This window comes from Cervus elaphus, unplaced genomic scaffold (assembly GCF_910594005.1).
Source record: "Cervus elaphus unplaced genomic scaffold, mCerEla1.1, whole genome shotgun sequence".
Classification (NCBI taxonomy): domain Eukaryota; kingdom Metazoa; phylum Chordata; class Mammalia; order Artiodactyla; family Cervidae; genus Cervus; species Cervus elaphus.
In genome coordinates, this window is record NW_025316781.1 from 5005782 (window position 1) to 5025642 (window position 19861).

Consider the following 19861-nt stretch of genomic DNA (forward strand, 5'->3'; position numbering starts at 1 on the left):
GTGAAAAATGCGACGAGCATGAAAAGTTGTGAAAAATGCGAGGAGCATGAAGAGGTGTGAAAAATGCGAGGAGCATGAAAAGGTGTGAAAAATTCGAGGAGCAAAAAAAAAAAAAAAAAAAGAAAGACCAGGAGCATGAAAAGGTGTGAAAAATCCGGGGAGCAAAAAAAAAAAAAGAAAGACCAGGAGCATGAAAAGGTGTGAAAAATGCGACGAGCATGAAAAGTTGTGAAAAATGCGAGGAGCATGAAGAGGTGTCAAAAATGCGAGGAGCATGAAAAGGTGTGAAAAATTCGAGGAGCAAAAAAAAAAAAAAGACCAGGAGCATGAAAAGGTGTGAAAAATTCGAGGAGCAAAAAAAAAAAAAAAAGAAAGAAAGAAAGACCAGGAGCATGAAAAGGTGTGAAAAATGCGAGGAGCAAAAAAAAAAAGAAAAAAAGAAAGACCAGGAGCATGAAAAGGTGTGAAAAATGCGAGGAGAAAAAAAAAAAATGAAAGACCAGGAGCATGAAAAGGTGTGAAAAATGCGAGGAGCAAAAAAAAAAAGAAGAAAAGAAAGACCTGGAGCATGAAAAGGTGTGAAAAATGCGAGGAGCAAAAGAAAAAAAAAAGACCAGAAGCATGAAAAGTTGTGAAAAACTCGAGGAGCAAAAAAAAAAAAAAGAAAGACCAGGAGCATGAAAAGGTGTGAAAAATGCGACGAGCATGAAAAGTTGTGAAAAATGCGAGGAGCATGAAGAGGTGTCAAAAATGCGAGGAGCATGAAAAGGTGTGAAAAATTCGAGGAGCAAAAAAAAAAAAAAAAAAGAAGACCAGGAGCATTAAAAGGTGTGAAAAATGCGACGAGCATGAAAAGTTGTGAAAAATGCGAGGAGCATGAAGAGGTGTCAAAAATGCGAGGAGCATGAAAAGGTGTGAAAAATTCGAGGAGCAAAAAAAAAAAATGAAAGACCAGGAGCATGAAAAGGTGTGAAAAATGCGAGGAGCAAAAAAAAAAAAAGAAAGACCAGGAGCATGAAAAGGTGTGAAAAATGCGAGGAACAAAAAAAAAAAAAGAAAGACCAGGAGCATGAAAAGGTGTGAAAAATGCGAGGAGCAAAAAAAAAAAAAAAGACCAGGAGCATGAAAAGGTGTGAAAAATGCGAGGAGCAAAAAAAAAAAAAAAAGACCAGGAGCATGAAAAGGTGTGAAATACGTGAGGAGCAAAAAAAAAAAAAAGAAAGACCAGGAGCATGAAAAGGTGTGAAAAATGCGACGAGCATGAAAAGTTGTGAAAAATGCGAGGAGCATGAAGAGGTGTGAAAAATGCGAGGAGCATGAAAAGGTGTGAAAAATTCGAGGAGCAAAAAAAAAAAAAAAAAAAGAAAGACCAGGAGCATGAAAAGGTGTGAAAAATGCGAGGAGCAAAAAAAAAAAATGAAAGACCAGGAGCATGAAAAGGTGTGAAAAATGCGAGGAGCAAAAAAAAAAGAAGAAAAGAAAGACCAGGAGCATGAAAAGGTGTGAAAAATGCGAGGAGCAAAAAAAAAAAAATGAAAGACCAGGAGCATGAAAAGGTGTGAAAAATGCGAGGAGCAAAAAAAAAAAAAAAAAAAAAAGAAAGACCAGGAGCATGAAAAGGTGTGAAAAATGCGAGGAGCATGAAAAGGTGTGAAAAATTCGAGGAGCAAAAAAAAAAAAAAAAAAAGACCAGGAACATGAAAAGGTGTGAAAAATGCGAGGAGTAAAAAAAAAAAAAAAAAAAAGACCAGGAGCATGAAAAGGTGTGAAAAATGCGAGGAGCATGAAGAGGTGTGAAAAATGCGAGGAGCATGAAAAGGTGTGAAAAATTCGAGGAGCAAAAAAAAAAAAAAAAGACCAGGAGCATGAAAAGATGTGAAAAATGCGAGGAGCAAAAAAAAAAAGAAAAAAAGAAAGACCAGGAGCATGAAAAGGTGTGAAAAATGCGAGGAGCAAAAAAAAAAAATGAAAGACCAGAAGCATGAAAAGGTGTGAAAAATGCGAAGAGCAAAAAAAAAAAAGAAAGACCAGGAGCATGAAAAGGTGTGAAAAATGCGAGGAGCAAAAAAAAAAAAAAGAAAGACCAGGAGCATGAAAAGGTGTGAAAAATGCGACGAGCATGAAAAGTTGTGAAAAATGCGAGGAGCATGAAGAGGTGTCAAAAATGCGAGGAGCATGAAAAGGTGTGAAAAATTCGAGGAGCAAAAAAAAAAAAGACCAGGAGCATGAAAAGGTGTGAAAAATTCGAGGAGCAAGAAAAAAAAAAAAAGAAAGAAAGAAAGACAAGGAGCATGAAAAGGTGTGAAAAATGCGAGGAGCAAAAAAAAAAAAAAAAAAAGAAAGACAAGGAGCATGAAAAGGTGTGAAAAATGCGAGGAGCAAAAAAAAAAAATGAAAGACCAGGAGCATGAAAAGGTGTGAAAAATGCGAGGAGCAAAAAAAAAAAGAAAAAAAGAAAGACCAGGATCATGAAAAGGTGTGAAAAATGTGAGGAGCAAAAAAAAAAAATGAAAGACCAGAAGCATGAAAAGGTGTGAAAAATGCGAGGAGCAAAAAAAAAAAAAGAAAGACCAGGAGCATGAAAAGGTGTGAAAAATGCGAGGAACAAAAAAAAAAAAAGAAAGACCAGGAGCATGAAAAGGTGTGAAAAATGCGAGGAGCAAAAAAAAAAAAAAAGACCAGGAGCATGAAAAGGTGTGAAAAATGCGAGGAGCAAAAAAAAAAAAAAAAAGACCAGGAGCATGGAAAGGTGTGAAATACGTGAGGAGCAAAAAAAAAAAAAAGAAAGACCAGGAGCATGAAAAGGTGTGAAAAATGCGACAAGCATGAAAAGTTGTGAAAAATGCGAGGAGCATGAAGAGGTGTGAAAAATGCGAGGAGCATGAAAAGGTGTGAAAAATTCGAGGAGAAAAAAAAAAAAAAAAAAAGAAAGACCAGGAGCATGAAAAGGTGTGAAAAATTCGAGGAGCAAAAAAAAAAAAAGACCAGGAGCATGAAAAGGTGTGAAAAATTCGAGGAGCAAAAAAAAAAAAAAAAGAAAGAAAGAAAGACCAGGAGCATGAAAAGGTGTGAAAAATGCGAGGAGCAAAAAAAAAAAGAAAAAAAGAAAGACCAGGAGCATGAAAAGGTGTGAAAAATGCGAGGAGCAAAAAAAAAAAATGAAAGACCAGGAGCATGAAAAGGTGTGAAAAATGCGAGGAGCAAAAAAAAAAAGAAGAAAAGAAAGACCAGGAGCATGAAAAGGTGTGAAAAATGCGAGGAGCAAAAAAAAAAAAGAAAGACCAGGAGCATGAAAAGGTGTGAAAAATGCAAGGAGCATGAAAAGGTGTGAAAAATGCGAGGAGCATGAAAAGGTGTGAAAAATGCAAGGAGCATGAAAAGGTGTGAAAAATGCGAGGAGCAAAAAAAAAAAAAAAAAGAAAGAAAGAAAGACCAGGAGCATGAAAAGGTGTGAAAAATGCGAGGAGCAAAAAAAAAAAAAAAAAAAAAGAAAGACCAGGAGCATGAAAAGGTGTGAAAAATGCGACGAGCATGAAAAGTTGTGAAAAATGCGAGGAGCATGAAGAGGTGTGAAAAATGCGAGGAGCATGAAAAGGTGTGAAAAATGCAAGTAGCATGAAAAGGTGTGAAAAATGCGAGGAGCAAAAAAAAAAAAAAGACCAGGAGCATGAAAAGGTGTGAAAAATGCGAGGAGCAGAAAAAAAAAAAAAAAAAGACCAGGAGCATGAAAAGGTGTGAAAAATGCGAGGAGCAAAAAAAAAAAAAAAAAGAAAGAAAGAAAGACCAGGAGCATGAAAAGGTGTGAAAAATGCGACGAGCATGAAAAGTTGTGAAAAATGCGAGGAGCATGAAGAGGTGTGAAAAATGCGAGGAGCATGAAAAGGTGTGAAAAATGCAAGTAGCATGAAAAGGTGTGAAAAATGCGAGGAGCAAAAAAAAAAAAAGACCAGGAGCATGAAAAGGTGTGAAAAATGCGAGGAAAAAAAAAAAAAAAAAAAAGAGACCAGGAACATGAAAAGGTGTGAAAAAAGCGAGGAGCAAAAAAAAAAAAAAAAAGAAAAGAAAGACCAGGAGCAAGAAAAGGTGTGAAAAAGGCGGGGAGCCAAAAAAAAAAAAAAAAAAAGACCAGGAGCATGAAAAGGTGTGAAAAATGCGAGGAGAATGAAAAGGTGTGAAAAATTCGAGGAGCAAAAAAAAAAAAAAAAAAAGACCAGGAGCATGAAAAGGTGTGAAAAATTCGAGGAGCAAAAAAAAAAAAAGAAAGACCAGGAGCATGAAAAGGTGTGAAAAATGCAAGGAGCATGAAAAGGTGTGAAAAATGCGAGGAGCATGAAAAGTTGTGAAAAATGCAAGGAGCATGAAAAGGTGTGAAAAATGCGAGGAGCAAAAAAAAAAAAAAAAAGAAAGAAAGAAAGACCAGGAGCATGAAAAGGTGTGAAAAATGCGAGGAGCAAAAAAAAAAAAAAAAAGAAAGAAAGAAAGACCAGGAGCATGAAAAGGTGTGAAAAATGCGAGGAGCAAAAAAAAAAAAAGAGACCAGGAACATGAAAAGGTGTGAAAAATGCGAGGAGCAAAAAAAAAAAAAAGAAAGACCAGGAGCATGAAAAGGTGTGAAAAATGCGACGAGCATGAAAAGTTGTGAAAAATGCGAGGAGCATGAAGAGGTGTGAAAAATGCGAGGAGCATGAAAAGGTGTGAAAAATTCGAGGAGCAAAAAAAAAAAAAAAAAAAGAAAGACCAGGAGCATGAAAAGGTGTGAAAAATCCGGGGAGCAAAAAAAAAAAAAGAAAGACCAGGAGCATGAAAAGGTGTGAAAAATGCGACGAGCATGAAAAGTTGTGAAAAATGCGAGGAGCATGAAGAGGTGTCAAAAATGCGAGGAGCATGAAAAGGTGTGAAAAATTCGAGGAGCAAAAAAAAAAAAAGACCAGGAGCATGAAAAGGTGTGAAAAATTCGAGGAGCAAAAAAAAAAAAAAAAAAGACCAGGAGCATGAAAAGGTGTGAAAAATGCGAGGAGCAAAAAAAAAAAAAGAAAGACCAGGAGCATGAAAAGGTGTGAAAAATGCAAGAAGCATGAAAAGGTGTGAAAAATGCGACGAGCATGAAAAGTTGTGAAAAATGCGAGGAGCATGAAGAGGTGTGAAAAATGCGAGGAGGATGAAAAGGTGTGAAAAATTTGAGGAGCAAAAAAGAAAAAAAAACCAGGAGCATGAAAAGGTGTGAAAAATGCGAGGAGCAAAAAAAAAAAAAAAAAAAGAACAGGAGCATGAAAAGGTGTGAAAAATGCGAGGAGCATGAAAAGGTGTGAAAAATTCGAGGAGCAAAAAAAAAAAAAAAAAAGACCAGGAGCATGAAAAGGTGTGAAAAATGCGAGGAGCAAAAAAAAAAAAAAAAGAAAGAAAGAAAGACCAGGAGCATGAAAAGGTGTGAAAAATGCGAGGAGCAAAAAAAAAAAAAAAAAAGAAAGACCAGGAGCATGAAAAGGTGTGAAAAATGCGAGGAGCAAAAAAAAAAAAAAAAAAAAAAGAGACCAGGAACATGAAAAGGTGTGAAAAATGCGAGGAGCAAAAAAAAAAAAAAAAAAAGAAAAACCAGGAGCATGAAAAGGTGTGACAAATGCGAGGAGCAAAAGAGAAAGAAAAGACCAGGAGCATGAAAAGGTGTGAAAAATGCAAGGAGCATGAAAAGGTGTGAAAAATGCGAGGAGCAAAAAAAAAAAAAAAAGAAAGAAAGAAAGACCAGGAGCATGAAAAGGTGTGAAAAATGCGAGGAGCAAAAAAAAAAAAAAAAAAAAGACGAGGAACATGAAAAGGTGTGAAAAATGCGAGGAGCAAAAAAAAAAAAAAAAAAAAGACAAGGAACATGAAAAGGTGTGAAAAAAGCGAGGAGCAAAAAAAAAAGAGAAAGACCAGGAGCATGAAAAGGTGTGAAAAATGCGACGAGCATGAAAAGTTGTGAAAAATGCGAGGAGCATGAAAAGTTGTGAAAAATGCAAGGAGCATGAAAAGGTGTGAAAAATGTGAGGAGCAAAAAAAAAAAAAAAAAGAAAGAAAGAAAGACCAGGAGCATGAAAAGGTGTGAAAAATGCGAGGAGCAAAAAAAAAAAAAAAAAAAAGACGAGGAACATGAAAAGGTGTGAAAAATGCGAGGAGCATGAAGAGGTGTGAAAAATGCGAGGAGCATGAAAAGGTGTGAAAAATGCGAGGAGCATGAAAAGTTGTGAAAAATGCGAGGAGCATGAAGAGGTGTGAAAAATGCGAGGAGCATGAAAAGGTGTGAAAAATGCGAGGAGCAAAAAAAAAAAAAAAAAAAAAGAGACCAGGAGCATGAAAAGGTGTGAAAAATGCGAGGAGCAAAAAAAAAAAAAAAAAGACCAGGAGCATGAAAAGGTGTGAAAAATGCCAGGAGCAAAAAAAAAAAAAAAAAGACCAGGAGCATGAAAAGGTGTGAAAAATGCGAGGAGCAAAAAAAAAAAAAGAAAGACCAGGAGCATGAAAAGGTGTGAAAAATGCGAGGAGCAAAAAAAAAAAAAGAAAGACCAGGAGCATGAAAAGGTGTGAAAAATGCGAGGAGCAAAAGAGAAAAAAAAGACCAGGAGCATGAAAAGGTGTGAAAAATGCGAGGAGCAAAAAAAAAAAAAAAAAAAAAAAAGACCAGGAGAATAAAAAGGTGTGAAAAATGCGGGGAGCAAAAAAAAAAAAAAAAGACCAGGAGCATGGAAAGGTGTGAAAGACGTGAGGAGCAAAAAAAAAAAAAAGAAAGACCAGGAGCATGAAAAGGTGTGAAAAATGCGACGAGCATGAAAAGTTGTGAAAAATGCGAGGAGCATGAAGAGGTGTGAAAAATGCGAGGAGCATGAAAAGGTGTGAAAAATTCGAGGAGCAAAAAAAAAAAAAAAAAAAGAAAGACCAGGAGCATGAAAAGGTGTGAAAAATTCGAGGAGCAAAAAAAAAAAAAGACCAGGAGCATGAAAAGGTGTGAAAAATTCGAGGAGCAAAAAAAAAAAAAAAAGAAAGAAAGAAGACCAGGAGCATGAAAAGGTGTGAAAAATGCGAGGAGCAAAAAAAAAAAGAAAAAAAGAAAGACCAGGAGCATGAAAAGGTGTGAAAAATGCGAGGAGCAAAAAAAAAAAATGAAAGACCAGGAGCATGAAAAGGTGTGAAAAATGCGAGGAGCAAAAAAAAAAAGAAGAAAAGAAAGACCAGGAGCATGAAAAGGTGTGAAAAATGCGAGGAGCAAAAAAAAAAAAGAAAGACCAGGAGCATGAAAAGGTGTGAAAAATGCAAGGAGCATGAAAAGGTGTGAAAAATGCGAGGAGCATGAAAAGGTGTGAAAAATGCAAGGAGAATGAAAAGGTGTGAAAAATGCGAGGAGCAAAAAAAAAAAAAAAAAGAAAGAAAGAAAGACCAGGAGCATGAAAAGGTGTGAAAAATGCGAGGAGCAAAAAAAAAAAAAAAAAAAAAGAAAGACCAGGAGCATGAAAAGTTGTGAAAAATGCGACGAGCATGAAAAGTTGTGAAAAATGCGAGGAGCATGAAGAGGTGTGAAAAATGCGAGGAGCATGAAAAGGTGTGAAAAATGCAAGTAGCATGAAAAGGTGTGAAAAATGCGAGGAGCAAAAAAAAAAAAAAGACCAGGAGCATGAAAAGGTGTGAAAAATGCGAGGAGCAAAAAAAAAAAAAAAAAAAGACCAGGAGCATGAAAAGGTGTGAAAAATGCGAGGAGCAAAAAAAAAAAAAAAAAGAAAGAAAGAAAGACCAGGAGCATGAAAAGGTGTGAAAAATGCGAGGAGCAAAAAAAAAAAAAAAAAAAGAAAGACCAGGAGCATGAAAAGGTGTGAAAAATGCGACGAGCATGAAAAGTTGTGAAAAATGCGAGGAGCATGAAGAGGTGTGAAAAATGCGAGGAGCATGAAAAGGTGTGAAAAATGCAAGTAGCATGAAAAGGTGTGAAAAATGCGAGGAGCAAAAAAAAAAAAAGACCAGGAGCATGAAAAGGTGTGAAAAATGCGAGGAAAAAAAAAAAAAAAAAAGAGACCAGGAACATGAAAAGGTGTGAAAAATGCGAGGAGCAAAAAAAAAAAAAAAAGAAAAGAAAGACCAGGAGCAAGAAAAGGTGTGGAAAATGCGGGGGAGCCAAAAAAAAAAAAAAAAAAAGACCAGGAGCATGAAAAGGTGTGAAAAATGCGAGGAGAATGAAAAGGTGTGAAAAATTCGAGGAGCAAAAAAAAAAAAAAAAAAGACCAGGAGCATGAAAAGGTGTGAAAAATTCGAGGAGCAAAAAAAAAAAAAGAAAGACCAGGAGCATGAAAAGGTGTGAAAAATGCAATCAGCATGAAAAGGTGTGAAAAATGCGAGGAGCATGAAAAGTTGTGAAAAATGCAAGGAGCATGAAAAGGTGTGAAAAATGCGAGGAGCAAAAAAAAAAAAAAAAAGAAAGAAAGAAAGACCAGGAGCATGAAAAGGTGTGAAAAATGCGAGGAGCAAAAAAAAAAAAAAAAAAAGACCAGGAGCATGAAAAGGTGTGAAAAATGCGAGGAGCAAAAAAAAAAAAAAAAAAAAGAAAGAAAGACCAGGAGCATGAAAAGGTGTGAAAAATGCGAGGAGCAAAAAAAAAAAAAAAAAAAGAAAGACCAGGAGCATGAAAAGGTGTGAAAAATGCGACGAGCATGAAAAGTTGTGAAAAATGCGAGGAGCATGAAGAGGTGTGAAAAATGCGAGGAGCATGAAAAGGTGTGAAAAATGCAAGTAGCATGAAAAGGTGTGAAAAATGCGAGGAGCAAAAAAAAAAAAAGACCAGGAGCATGAAAAGGTGTGAAAAATGCGAGGAAAAAAAAAAAAAAAAAAGAGACCAGGAACATGAAAAGGTGTGAAAAATGCGAGGAGCAAAAAAAAAAAAAAAAGAAAAGAAAGACCAGGAGCAAGAAAAGGTGTGGAAAATGCGGGGAGCCAAAAAAAAAAAAAAAAAAAGACCAGGAGCATGAAAAGGTGTGAAAAAAGCGAGGAGAATGAAAAGGTGTGAAAAATTCGAGGAGCAAAAAAAAAAAAAAAAAAGACCAGGAGCATGAAAAGGTGTGAAAAATTCGAGGAGCAAAAAAAAAAAAAGAAAGACCAGGAGCATGAAAAGGTGTGAAAAATGCAAGGAGCATGAAAAGGTGTGAAAAATGCGAGGAGCATGAAAAGTTGTGAAAAATGCAAGGAGCATGAAAAGGTGTGAAAAATGCGAGGAGCAAAAAAAAAAAAAAAAAGAAAGAAAGAAAGACCAGGAGCATGAAAAGGTGTGAAAAATGCGAGGAGCAAAAAAAAAAAAAAAAGAAAGAAAGAAAGACCAGGAGCATGAAAAGGTGTGAAAAATGCGAGGAGCAAAAAAAAAAAAAGAGACCAGGAACATGAAAAGGTGTGAAAAATGCGAGGAGCAAAAAAAAAAAAAAGAAAGACCAGGAGCATGAAAAGGTGTGAAAAATCCGGGGAGCAAAAAAAAAAAAAAAGACCAGGAGCATGAAAAGGTGTGAAAAACGCGAGGAGCAAAAAAAAAAAAAAAGAAAGACCAGGAGCATGAAAAGGTGTGAAAAATGCGACGAGCATGAAAAGTTGTGAAAAATGCGAGGAGCATGAAGAGGTGTGAAAAATGCGAGGAGCATGAAAAGGTGTGAAAAATTCGAGGAGCAAAAAAAAAAAAAAAAAAAGAAAGACCAGGAGCATGAAAAGGTGTGAAAAATCCGGGGAGCAAAAAAAAAAAAAGAAAGACCAGGAGCATGAAAAGGTGTGAAAAATGCGACGAGCATGAAAAGTTGTGAAAAATGCGAGGAGCATGAAGAGGTGTCAAAAATGCGAGGAGCATGAAAAGGTGTGAAAAATTCGAGGAGCAAAAAAAAAAAAAAGACCAGGAGCATGAAAAGGTGTGAAAAATTCGAGGAGCAAAAAAAAAAAAAAAAGAAAGAAAGAAAGACCAGGAGCATGAAAAGGTGTGAAAAATGCGAGGAGCAAAAAAAAAAAGAAAAAAAGAAAGACCAGGAGCATGAAAAGGTGTGAAAAATGCGAGGAGAAAAAAAAAAAATGAAAGACCAGGAGCATGAAAAGGTGTGAAAAATGCGAGGAGCAAAAAAAAAAAGAAGAAAAGAAAGACCTGGAGCATGAAAAGGTGTGAAAAATGCGAGGAGCAAAAGAAAAAAAAAAGACCAGGAGCATGAAAAGTTGTGAAAAACTCGAGGAGCAAAAAAAAAAAAAAGAAAGACCAGGAGCATGAAAAGGTGTGAAAAATGCGACGAGCATGAAAAGTTGTGAAAAATGCGAGGAGCATGAAGAGGTGTCAAAAATGCGAGGAGCATGAAAAGGTGTGAAAAATTCGAGGAGCAAAAAAAAAAAAAAAAAAAGAAGACCAGGAGCATGAAAAGGTGTGAAAAATGCGACGAGCATGAAAAGTTGTGAAAAATGCGAGGAGCATGAAGAGGTGTCAAAAATGCGAGGAGCATGAAAAGGTGTGAAAAATTCGAGGAGCAAAAAAAAAAAATGAAAGACCAGGAGCATGAAAAGGTGTGAAAAATGCGAGGAGCAAAAAAAAAAAAAGAAAGACCAGGAGCATGAAAAGGTGTGAAAAATGCGAGGAACAAAAAAAAAAAAAGAAAGACCAGGAGCATGAAAAGGTGTGAAAAATGCGAGGAGCAAAAAAAAAAAAAAGACCAGGAGCATGAAAAGGTGTGAAAAATGCGAGGAGCAAAAAAAAAAAAAAAAAGACCAGGAGCATGAAAAGGTGTGAAATACGTGAGGAGCAAAAAAAAAAAAAAGAAAGACCAGGAGCATGAAAAGGTGTGAAAAATGCGACGAGCATGAAAAGTTGTGAAAAATGCGAGGAGCATGAAGAGGTGTGAAAAATGCGAGGAGCATGAAAAGGTGTGAAAAATTCGAGGAGCAAAAAAAAAAAAAAAAAAAGAAAGACCAGGAGCATGAAAAGGTGTGAAAAATGCGAGGAGCAAAAAAAAAAAATGAAAGACCAGGAGCATGAAAAGGTGTGAAAAATGCGAGGAGCAAAAAAAAAAGAAGAAAAGAAAGACCAGGAGCATGAAAAGGTGTGAAAAATGCGAGGAGCAAAAAAAAAAAATGAAAGACCAGGAGCATGAAAAGGTGTGAAAAATGCGAGGAGCAAAAAAAAAAAAAAAAAAAAAGAAAGACCAGGAGCATGAAAAGGTGTGAAAAATGCGAGGAGCATGAAAAGGTGTGAAAAATTCGAGGAGCAAAAAAAAAAAAAAAAAAAGACCAGGAACATGAAAAGGTGTGAAAAATGCGAGGAGTAAAAAAAAAAAAAAAAAAAAGACCAGGAGCATGAAAAGGTGTGAAAAATGCGAGGAGCATGAAGAGGTGTGAAAAATGCGAGGAGCATGAAAAGGTGTGAAAAATTCGAGGAGCAAAAAAAAAAAAAAAAGACCAGGAGCATGAAAAGATGTGAAAAATGCGAGGAGCAAAAAAAAAAAGAAAAAAAGAAAGACCAGGAGCATGAAAAGGTGTGAAAAATGCGAGGAGCAAAAAAAAAAAATGAAAGACCAGAAGCATGAAAAGGTGTGAAAAATGCGAAGAGCAAAAAAAAAAAAGAAAGACCAGGAGCATGAAAAGGTGTGAAAAATACGAGGAGCAAAAAAAAAAAGAAAGCCCAGGAGCATGAAAAGGTGTGAAAAATGCGACGAGTATGAAAAGTTGTGAAAAATGCGAGGAGCATGAAGAGGTGTCAAAAATGCGAGGAGCATGAAAAGGTGTGAAAAATTCGAGGAGCAAAAAAAAAAAAGACCAGGAGCATGAAAAGGTGTGAAAAATTCGAGGAGCAAGAAAAAAAAAAAAAAAAAGAAAGAAAGACAAGGAGCATGAAAAGGTGTGAAAAATGCGAGGAGCAAAAAAAAAAAGAAAAAAAGAAAGACCAGGAGCATGAAAAGGTGTGAAAAATGCGAGGAGCAAAAAAAAAAAATGAAAGACCAGGAGCATGAAAAGGTGTGAAAAATGCGAGGAGCAAAAAAAAAAAGAAAAAAAGAAAGACCAGGATCATGAAAAGGTGTGAAAAATGTGAGGAGCAAAAAAAAAAAATGAAAGACCAGAAGCATGAAAAGGTGTGAAAAATGCGAGGAGCAAAAAAAAAAAAGAAAGACCAGGAGCATGAAAAGGTGTGAAAAATGCGAGGAACAAAAAAAAAAAAAGAAAGACCAGGAGCATGAAAAGGTGTGAAAAATGCGAGGAGCAAAAAAAAAAAAAAAGACCAGGAGCATGAAAAGGTGTGAAAAATGCGAGGAGCAAAAAAAAAAAAAAAAAGACCAGGAGCATGGAAAGGTGTGAAATACGTGAGGAGCAAAAAAAAAAAAAAGAAAGACCAGGAGCATGAAAAGGTGTGAAAAATGCGACAAGCATGAAAAGTTGTGAAAAATGCGAGGAGCATGAAGAGGTGTGAAAAATGCGAGGAGCATGAAAAGGTGTGAAAAATTCGAGGAGCAAAAAAAAAAAAAAAAAAAGAAAGACCAGGAGCATGAAAAGGTGTGAAAAATTCGAGGAGCAAAAAAAAAAAAAGACCAGGAGCATGAAAAGGTGTGAAAAATTCGAGGAGCAAAAAAAAAAAAAAAAGAAAGAAAGAAAGACCAGGAGCATGAAAAGGTGTGAAAAATGCGAGGAGCAAAAAAAAAAAGAAAAAAAGAAAGACCAGGAGCATGAAAAGGTGTGAAAAATGCGAGGAGCAAAAAAAAAAAATGAAAGACCAGGAGCATGAAAAGGTGTGAAAAATGCGAGGAGCAAAAAAAAAAAGAAGAAAAGAAAGACCAGGAGCATGAAAAGGTGTGAAAAATGCGAGGAGCAAAAAAAAAAAAGAAAGACCAGGAGCATGAAAAGGTGTGAAAAATGCAAGGAGCATGAAAAGGTGTGAAAAATGCGAGGAGCATGAAAAGGTGTGAAAAATGCAAGGAGCATGAAAAGGTGTGAAAAATGCGAGGAGCAAAAAAAAAAAAAAAAAGAAAGAAAGAAAGACCAGGAGCATGAAAAGGTGTGAAAAATGCGAGGAGCAAAAAAAAAAAAAAAAAAAAAGAAAGACCAGGAGCATGAAAAGGTGTGAAAAATGCGACGAGCATGAAAAGTTGTGAAAAATGCGAGGAGCATGAAGAGGTGTGAAAAATGCGAGGAGCATGAAAAGGTGTGAAAAATGCAAGTAGCATGAAAAGGTGTGAAAAATGCGAGGAGCAAAAAAAAAAAAAAGACCAGGAGCATGAAAAGGTGTGAAAAATGCGAGGAGCAGAAAAAAAAAAAAAAAAAGACCAGGAGCATGAAAAGGTGTGAAAAATGCGAGGAGCAAAAAAAAAAAAAAAAAGAAAGAAAGAAAGACCAGGAGCATGAAAAGGTGTGAAAAATGCGACGAGCATGAAAAGTTGTGAAAAATGCGAGGAGCATGAAGAGGTGTGAAAAATGCGAGGAGCATGAAAAGGTGTGAAAAATGCAAGTAGCATGAAAAGGTGTGAAAAATGCGAGGAGCAAAAAAAAAAAAAGACCAGGAGCATGAAAAGGTGTGAAAAATGCGAGGAAAAAAAAAAAAAAAAAAAGAGACCAGGAACATGAAAAGGTGTGAAAAATGCGAGGAGCAAAAAAAAAAAAAAAAAAAAAAGAAAGACAAGGAGCAAGAAAAGGTGTGAAAAATGCGGGGAGCCAAAAAAAAAAAAAAAAAAAAGACCAGGAGCATGAAAAGGTGTGAAAAATGCGAGGAGAATGAAAAGGTGTGAAAAATTCGAGGAGCAAAAAAAAAAAAAAAAAAGACCAGGAGCATGAAAAGGTGTGAAAAATTCGAGGAGCAAAAAAAAAAAAAGAAAGACCAGGAGCATGAAAAGGTGTGAAAAATGCAAGGAGCATGAAAAGGTGTGAAAAATGCGAGGAGCATGAAAAGTTGTGAAAAATGCAAGGAGCATGAAAAGGTGTGAAAAATGCGAGGAGCAAAAAAAAAAAAAAAAAAGAAAGAAAGAAAGACCAGGAGCATGAAAAGGTGTGAAAAAAGCGAGGAGCAAAAAAAAAAAAAAAAAAGAAAGAAAAAAAAACCAGGAGCATGAAAAGGTGTGAAAAATGCGAGGAGCAAAAAAAAAAAAAGAGACCAGGAACATGAAAAGGTGTGAAAAATGCGAGGAGCAAAAAAAAAAAAAAAGAAAGACCAGGAGCATGAAAAGGTGTGAAAAATGCGACGAGCATGAAAAGTTGTGAAAAATGCGAGGAGCATGAAGAGGTGTGAAAAATGCGAGGAGCATGAAAAGGTGTGAAAAATTCGAGGAGCAAAAAAAAAAAAAAAAAAAGAAAGACCAGGAGCATGAAAAGGTGTGAAAAATCCGGGGAGCAAAAAAAAAAAAAGAAAGACCAGGAGCATGAAAAGGTGTGAAAAATGCGACGAGCATGAAAAGTTGTGAAAAATGCGAGGAGCATGAAGAGGTGTCAAAAATGCGAGGAGCATGAAAAGGTGTGAAAAATTCGAGGAGCAAAAAAAAAAAAGACCAGGAGCATGAAAAGGTGTGAAAAATTCGAGGAGCAAAAAAAAAAAAAAAAAAGACCAGGAGCATGAAAAGGTGTGAAAAATGCGAGGAGCAAAAAAAAAAAAAGAAAGACCAGGAGCATGAAAAGGTGTGAAAAATGCAAGAAGCATGAAAAGGTGTGAAAAATGCGACGAGCATGAAAAGTTGTGAAAAATGCGAGGAGCATGAAGAGGTGTGAAAAATGCGAGGAGGATGAAAAGGTGTGAAAAATTTGAGGAGCAAAAAAGAAAAAAAAACCAGGAGCATGAAAAGGTGTGAAAAATGCGAGGAGCAAAAAAAAAAAAAAAAAAAGAACAGGAGCGTGAAAAGGTGTGAAAAATGCGAGGAGCATGAAAAGGTGTGAAAAATTCGAGGAGCAAAAAAAAAAAAAAAAAAAGACCAGGAGCATGAAAAGGTGTGAAAAATGCGAGGAGCAAAAAAAAAAAAAAAAGAAAGAAAGAAAGACCAGGAGCATGAAAAGGTGTGAAAAATGCGAGGAGCAAAAAAAAAAAATGAAAGACCAGGAGCATGAAAAGGTGTGAAAAATGCGAGGAGCAAAAAAAAAAAGAAAAAAAGAAAGACCAGGATCATGAAAAGGTGTGAAAAATGTGAGGAGCAAAAAAAAAAAATGAAAGACCAGAAGCATGAAAAGGTGTGAAAAATGCGAGGAGCAAAAAAAAAAAAAGAAAGACCAGGAGCATGAAAAGGTGTGAAAAATGCGAGGAACAAAAAAAAAAAAAGAAAGACCAGGAGCATGAAAAGGTGTGAAAAATGCGAGGAGCAAAAAAAAAAAAAAAGACCAGGAGCATGAAAAGGTGTGAAAAATGCGAGGAGCAAAAAAAAAAAAAAAAAGACCAGGAGCATGGAAAGGTGTGAAATACGTGAGGAGCAAAAAAAAAAAAAAAGAAAGACCAGGAGCATGAAAAGGTGTGAAAAATGCGACAAGCATGAAAAGTTGTGAAAAATGCGAGGAGCATGAAGAGGTGTGAAAAAAGCGAGGAGCATGAAAAGGTGTGAAAAATTCGAGGAGCAAAAAAAAAAAAAAAAAAAGAAAGACCAGGAGCATGAAAAGGTGTGAAAAATTCGAGGAGCAAAAAAAAAAAAAGACCAGGAGCATGAAAAGGTGTGAAAAATTCGAGGAGCAAAAAAAAAAAAAAAAGAAAGAAAGAAAGACCAGGAGCATGAAAAGGTGTGAAAAATGCGAGGAGCAAAAAAAAAAAGAAAAAAAGAAAGACCAGGAGCATGAAAAGGTGTGAAAAATGCGAGGAGCAAAAAAAAAAAATGAAAGACCAGGAGCATGAAAAGGTGTGAAAAATGCGAGGAGCAAAAAAAAAAAGAAGAAAAGAAAGACCAGGAGCATGAAAAGGTGTGAAAAATGCGAGGAGCAAAAAAAAAAAAGAAAGACCAGGAGCATGAAAAGGTGTGAAAAATGCAAGGAGCATGAAAAGGTGTGAAAAATGCGAGGAGCATGAAAAGGTGTGAAAAATGCAAGGAGCATGAAAAGGTGTGAAAAATGCGAGGAGCAAAAAAAAAAAAAAAAAAAAAGAAAGAAAGACCAGGAGCATGAAAAGGTGTGAAAAATGCGAGGAGCAAAAAAAAAAAAAAAAAAAAAGAAAGACCAGGAGCATGAAAAGGTGTGAAAAATGCGACGAGCATGAAAAGTTGTGAAAAATGCGAGGAGCATGAAGAGGTGTGAAAAATGCGAGGAGCATGAAAAGGTGTGAAAAATGCAAGTAGCATGAAAAGGTGTGAAAAATGCGAGGAGCAAAAAAAAAAAAAAGACCAGGAGCATGAAAAGGTGTGAAAAATGCGAGGAGCAGAAAAAAAAAAAAAAAAAGACCAGGAGCATGAAAAGGTGTGAAAAATGCGAGGAGCAAAAAAAAAAAAAAAAAGAAAGAAAGAAAGACCAGGAGCATGAAAAGGTGTGAAAAATGCGACGAGCATGAAAAGTTGTGAAAAATGCGAGGAGCATGAAGAGGTGTGAAAAATGCGAGGAGCATGAAAAGGTGTGAAAAATGCAAGTAGCATGAAAAGGTGTGAAAAATGCGAGGAGCAAAAAAAAAAAAAGACCAGGAGCATGAAAAGGTGTGAAAAATGCGAGGAAAAAAAAAAAAAAAAAAAGAGACCAGGAACATGAAAAGGTGTGAAAAATGCGAGGAGCAAAAAAAAAAAAAAAAGAAAAGAAAGACCAGGAGCAAGAAAAGGTGTGAAAAATGCGGGGAGCCAAAAAAAAAAAAAAAAAAAGACCAGGAGCATGAAAAGGTGTGAAAAATGCGAGGAGAATGAAAAGGTGTGAAAAATTCGAGGAGCAAAAAAAAAAAAAAAAAAGACCAGGAGCATGAAAAGGTGTGAAAAATTCGAGGAGCAAAAAAAAAAAAAGAAAGACCAGGAGCATGAAAAGGTGTGAAAAATGCAAGGAGCATGAAAAGGTGTGAAAAATGCGAGGAGCATGAAAAGTTGTGAAAAATGCAAGGAGCATGAAAAGGTGTGAAAAATGCGAGGAGCAAAAAAAAAAAAAAAAAAGAAAGAAAGAAAGACCAGGAGCATGAAAAGGTGTGAAAAATGCGAGGAGCAAAAAAAAAAAAAAAAAGAAAGAAAGAAAGACCAGGAGCATGAAAAGGTGTGAAAAATGCGAGGAGCAAAAAAAAAAAAAGAGACGAGGAACATGAAAAGGTGTGAAAAATGCGAGGAGCAAAAAAAAAAAAAAGAAAGACCAGGAGCATGAAAAGGTGTGAAAAATGCGACGAGCATGAAAAGTTGTGAAAAATGCGAGGAGCATGAAGAGGTGTGAAAAATGCGAGGAGCATGAAAAGGTGTGAAAAATTCGAGGAGCAAAAAAAAAAAAAAAAAAAGAAAGACCAGGAGCATGAAAAGGTGTGAAAAATCCGGGGAGCAAAAAAAAAAAAAGAAAGACCAGGAGCATGAAAAGGTGTGAAAAATGCGACGAGCATGAAAAGTTGTGAAAAATGCGAGGAGCATGAAGAGGTGTCAAAAATGCGAGGAGCATGAAAAGGTGTGAAAAATTCGAGGAGCAAAAAAAAAAAAGACCAGGAGCATGAAAAGGTGTGAAAAATTCGAGGAGCAAAAAAAAAAAAAAAAAAGACCAGGAGCATGAAAAGGTGTGAAAAATGCGAGGAGCAAAAAAAAAAAAAGAAAGACCAGGAGCATGAAAAGGTGTGAAAAATGCAAGAAGCATGAAAAGGTGTGAAAAATGCGACGAGCATGAAAAGTTGTGAAAAATGCGAGGAGCATGAAGAGGTGTGAAAAATGCGAGGAGGATGAAAAGGTGTGAAAAATTTGAGGAGCAAAAAAGAAAAAAAAACCAGGAGCATGAAAAGGTGTGAAAAATGCGAGGAGCAAAAAAAAAAAAAAAAAAAGAACAGGAGCATGAAAAGGTGTGAAAAATGCGAGGAGCATGAAAAGGTGTGAAAAATTCGAGGAGCAAAAAAAAAAAAAAAAAAGACCAGGAGCATGAAAAGGTGTGAAAAATGCGAGGAGCAAAAAAAAAAAAAAAAGAAAGAAAGAAAGACCAGGAGCATGAAAAGGTGTGAAAAATGCGAGGAGCAAAAAAAAAAAATGAAAGACCAGGAGCATGAAAAGGTGTGAAAAATGCGAGGAGCAAAAAAAAAAAGAAAAAAAGAAAGACCAGGATCATGAAAAGGTGTGAAAAATGTGAGGAGCAAAAAAAAAAAATGAAAGACCAGAAGCATGAAAAGGTGTGAAAAATGCGAGGAGCAAAAAAAAAAAAAGAAAGACCAGGAGCATGAAAAGGTGTGAAAAATGCGAGGAACAAAAAAAAAAAAAGAAAGACCAGGAGCATGAAAAGGTGTGAAAAATGCGAGGAGCAAAAAAAAAAAAAAAGACCAGGAGCATGAAAAGGTGTGAAAAATGCGAGGAGCAAAAAAAAAAAAAAAAAGACCAGGAGCATGGAAAGGTGTGAAATACGTGAGGAGCAAAAAAAAAAAAAAGAAAGACCAGGAGCATGAAAAGGTGTGAAAAATGCGACAAGCATGAAAAGTTGTGAAAAATGCGAGGAGCATGAAGAGGTGTGAAAAATGCGAGGAGCATGAAAAGGTGTGAAAAATTCGAGGAGCAAAAAAAAAAAAAAAAAAAGAAAGACCAGGAGCATGAAAAGGTGTGAAAAATTCGAGGAGCAAAAAAAAAAAAAGACCAGGAGCATGAAAAGGTGTGAAAAATTCGAGGAGCAAAAAAAAAAAAAAAAGAAAGAAAGAAAGACCAGGAGCATGAAAAGGTGTGAAAAATGCGAGGAGCAAAAAAAAAAAGAAAAAAAGAAAGACCAGGAGCATGAAAAGGTGTGAAAAATGCGAGGAGCAAAAAAAAAAAAATGAAAGACCAGGAGCATGAAAAGGTGTGAAAAATGCGAGGAGAAAAAAAAAAAAGAAGAAAAGAAAGACCAGGAGCATGAAAAGGTGTGAAAAATGCGAGGAGCAAAAAAAAAAAAGAAAGACCAGGAGCATGAAAAGGTGTGAAAAATGCAAGGAGCATGAAAAGGTGTGAAAAATGCGAGGAGCATGAAAAGGTGTGAAAAATGCAAGGAGCATGAAAAGGTGTGAAAAATGCGAGGAGCAAAAAAAAAAAAAAAAAGAAAGAAAGAAAGACCAGGAGCATGAAAAGGTGTGAAAAATGCGAGGAGCAAAAAAAAAAAAAAAAAAAAAAGAAAGACCAGGAGCATGAAAAGGTGTGAAAAATGCGACGAGCATGAAAAGTTGTGAAAAATGCGAGGAGCATGAAGAGGTGTGAAAAATGCGAGGAGCATGAAAAGGTGTGAAAAATGCAAGTAGCATGAAAAGGTGTGAAAAATGCGAGGAGCAAAAAAAAAAAAAAGACCAGGAGCATGAAAAGGTGTGAAAAATGCGAGGAGCAGAAAAAAAAAAAAAAAAAGACCAGGAGCATGAAAAGGTGTGAAAAATGCGAGGAGCAAAAAAAAAAAAAAAAAGAAAGAAAGAAAGACCAGGAGCATGAAAAGGTGTGAAAAATGCGACGAGCATGAAAAGTTGTGAAAAATGCGAGGAGCATGAAGAGGTGTGAAAAATGCGAGGAGCATGAAAAGGTGTGAAAAATGCAAGTAGCATGAAAAGGTGTGAAAAATGCGAGGAGCAAAAAAAAAAAAAGACCAGGAGCATGAAAAGGTGTGAAAAATGCGAGGAAAAAAAAAAAAAAAAAAAGAGACCAGGAACATGAAAAGGTGTGAAAAATGCGAGGAGCAAAAAAAAAAAAAAAAGAAAAGAAAGACCAGGAGCAAGAAAAGGTGTGAAAAATGCGGGGAGCCAAAAAAAAAAAAAAAAAAAGACCAGGAGCATGAAAAGGTGTGAAAAATGCGAGGAGAATGAAAA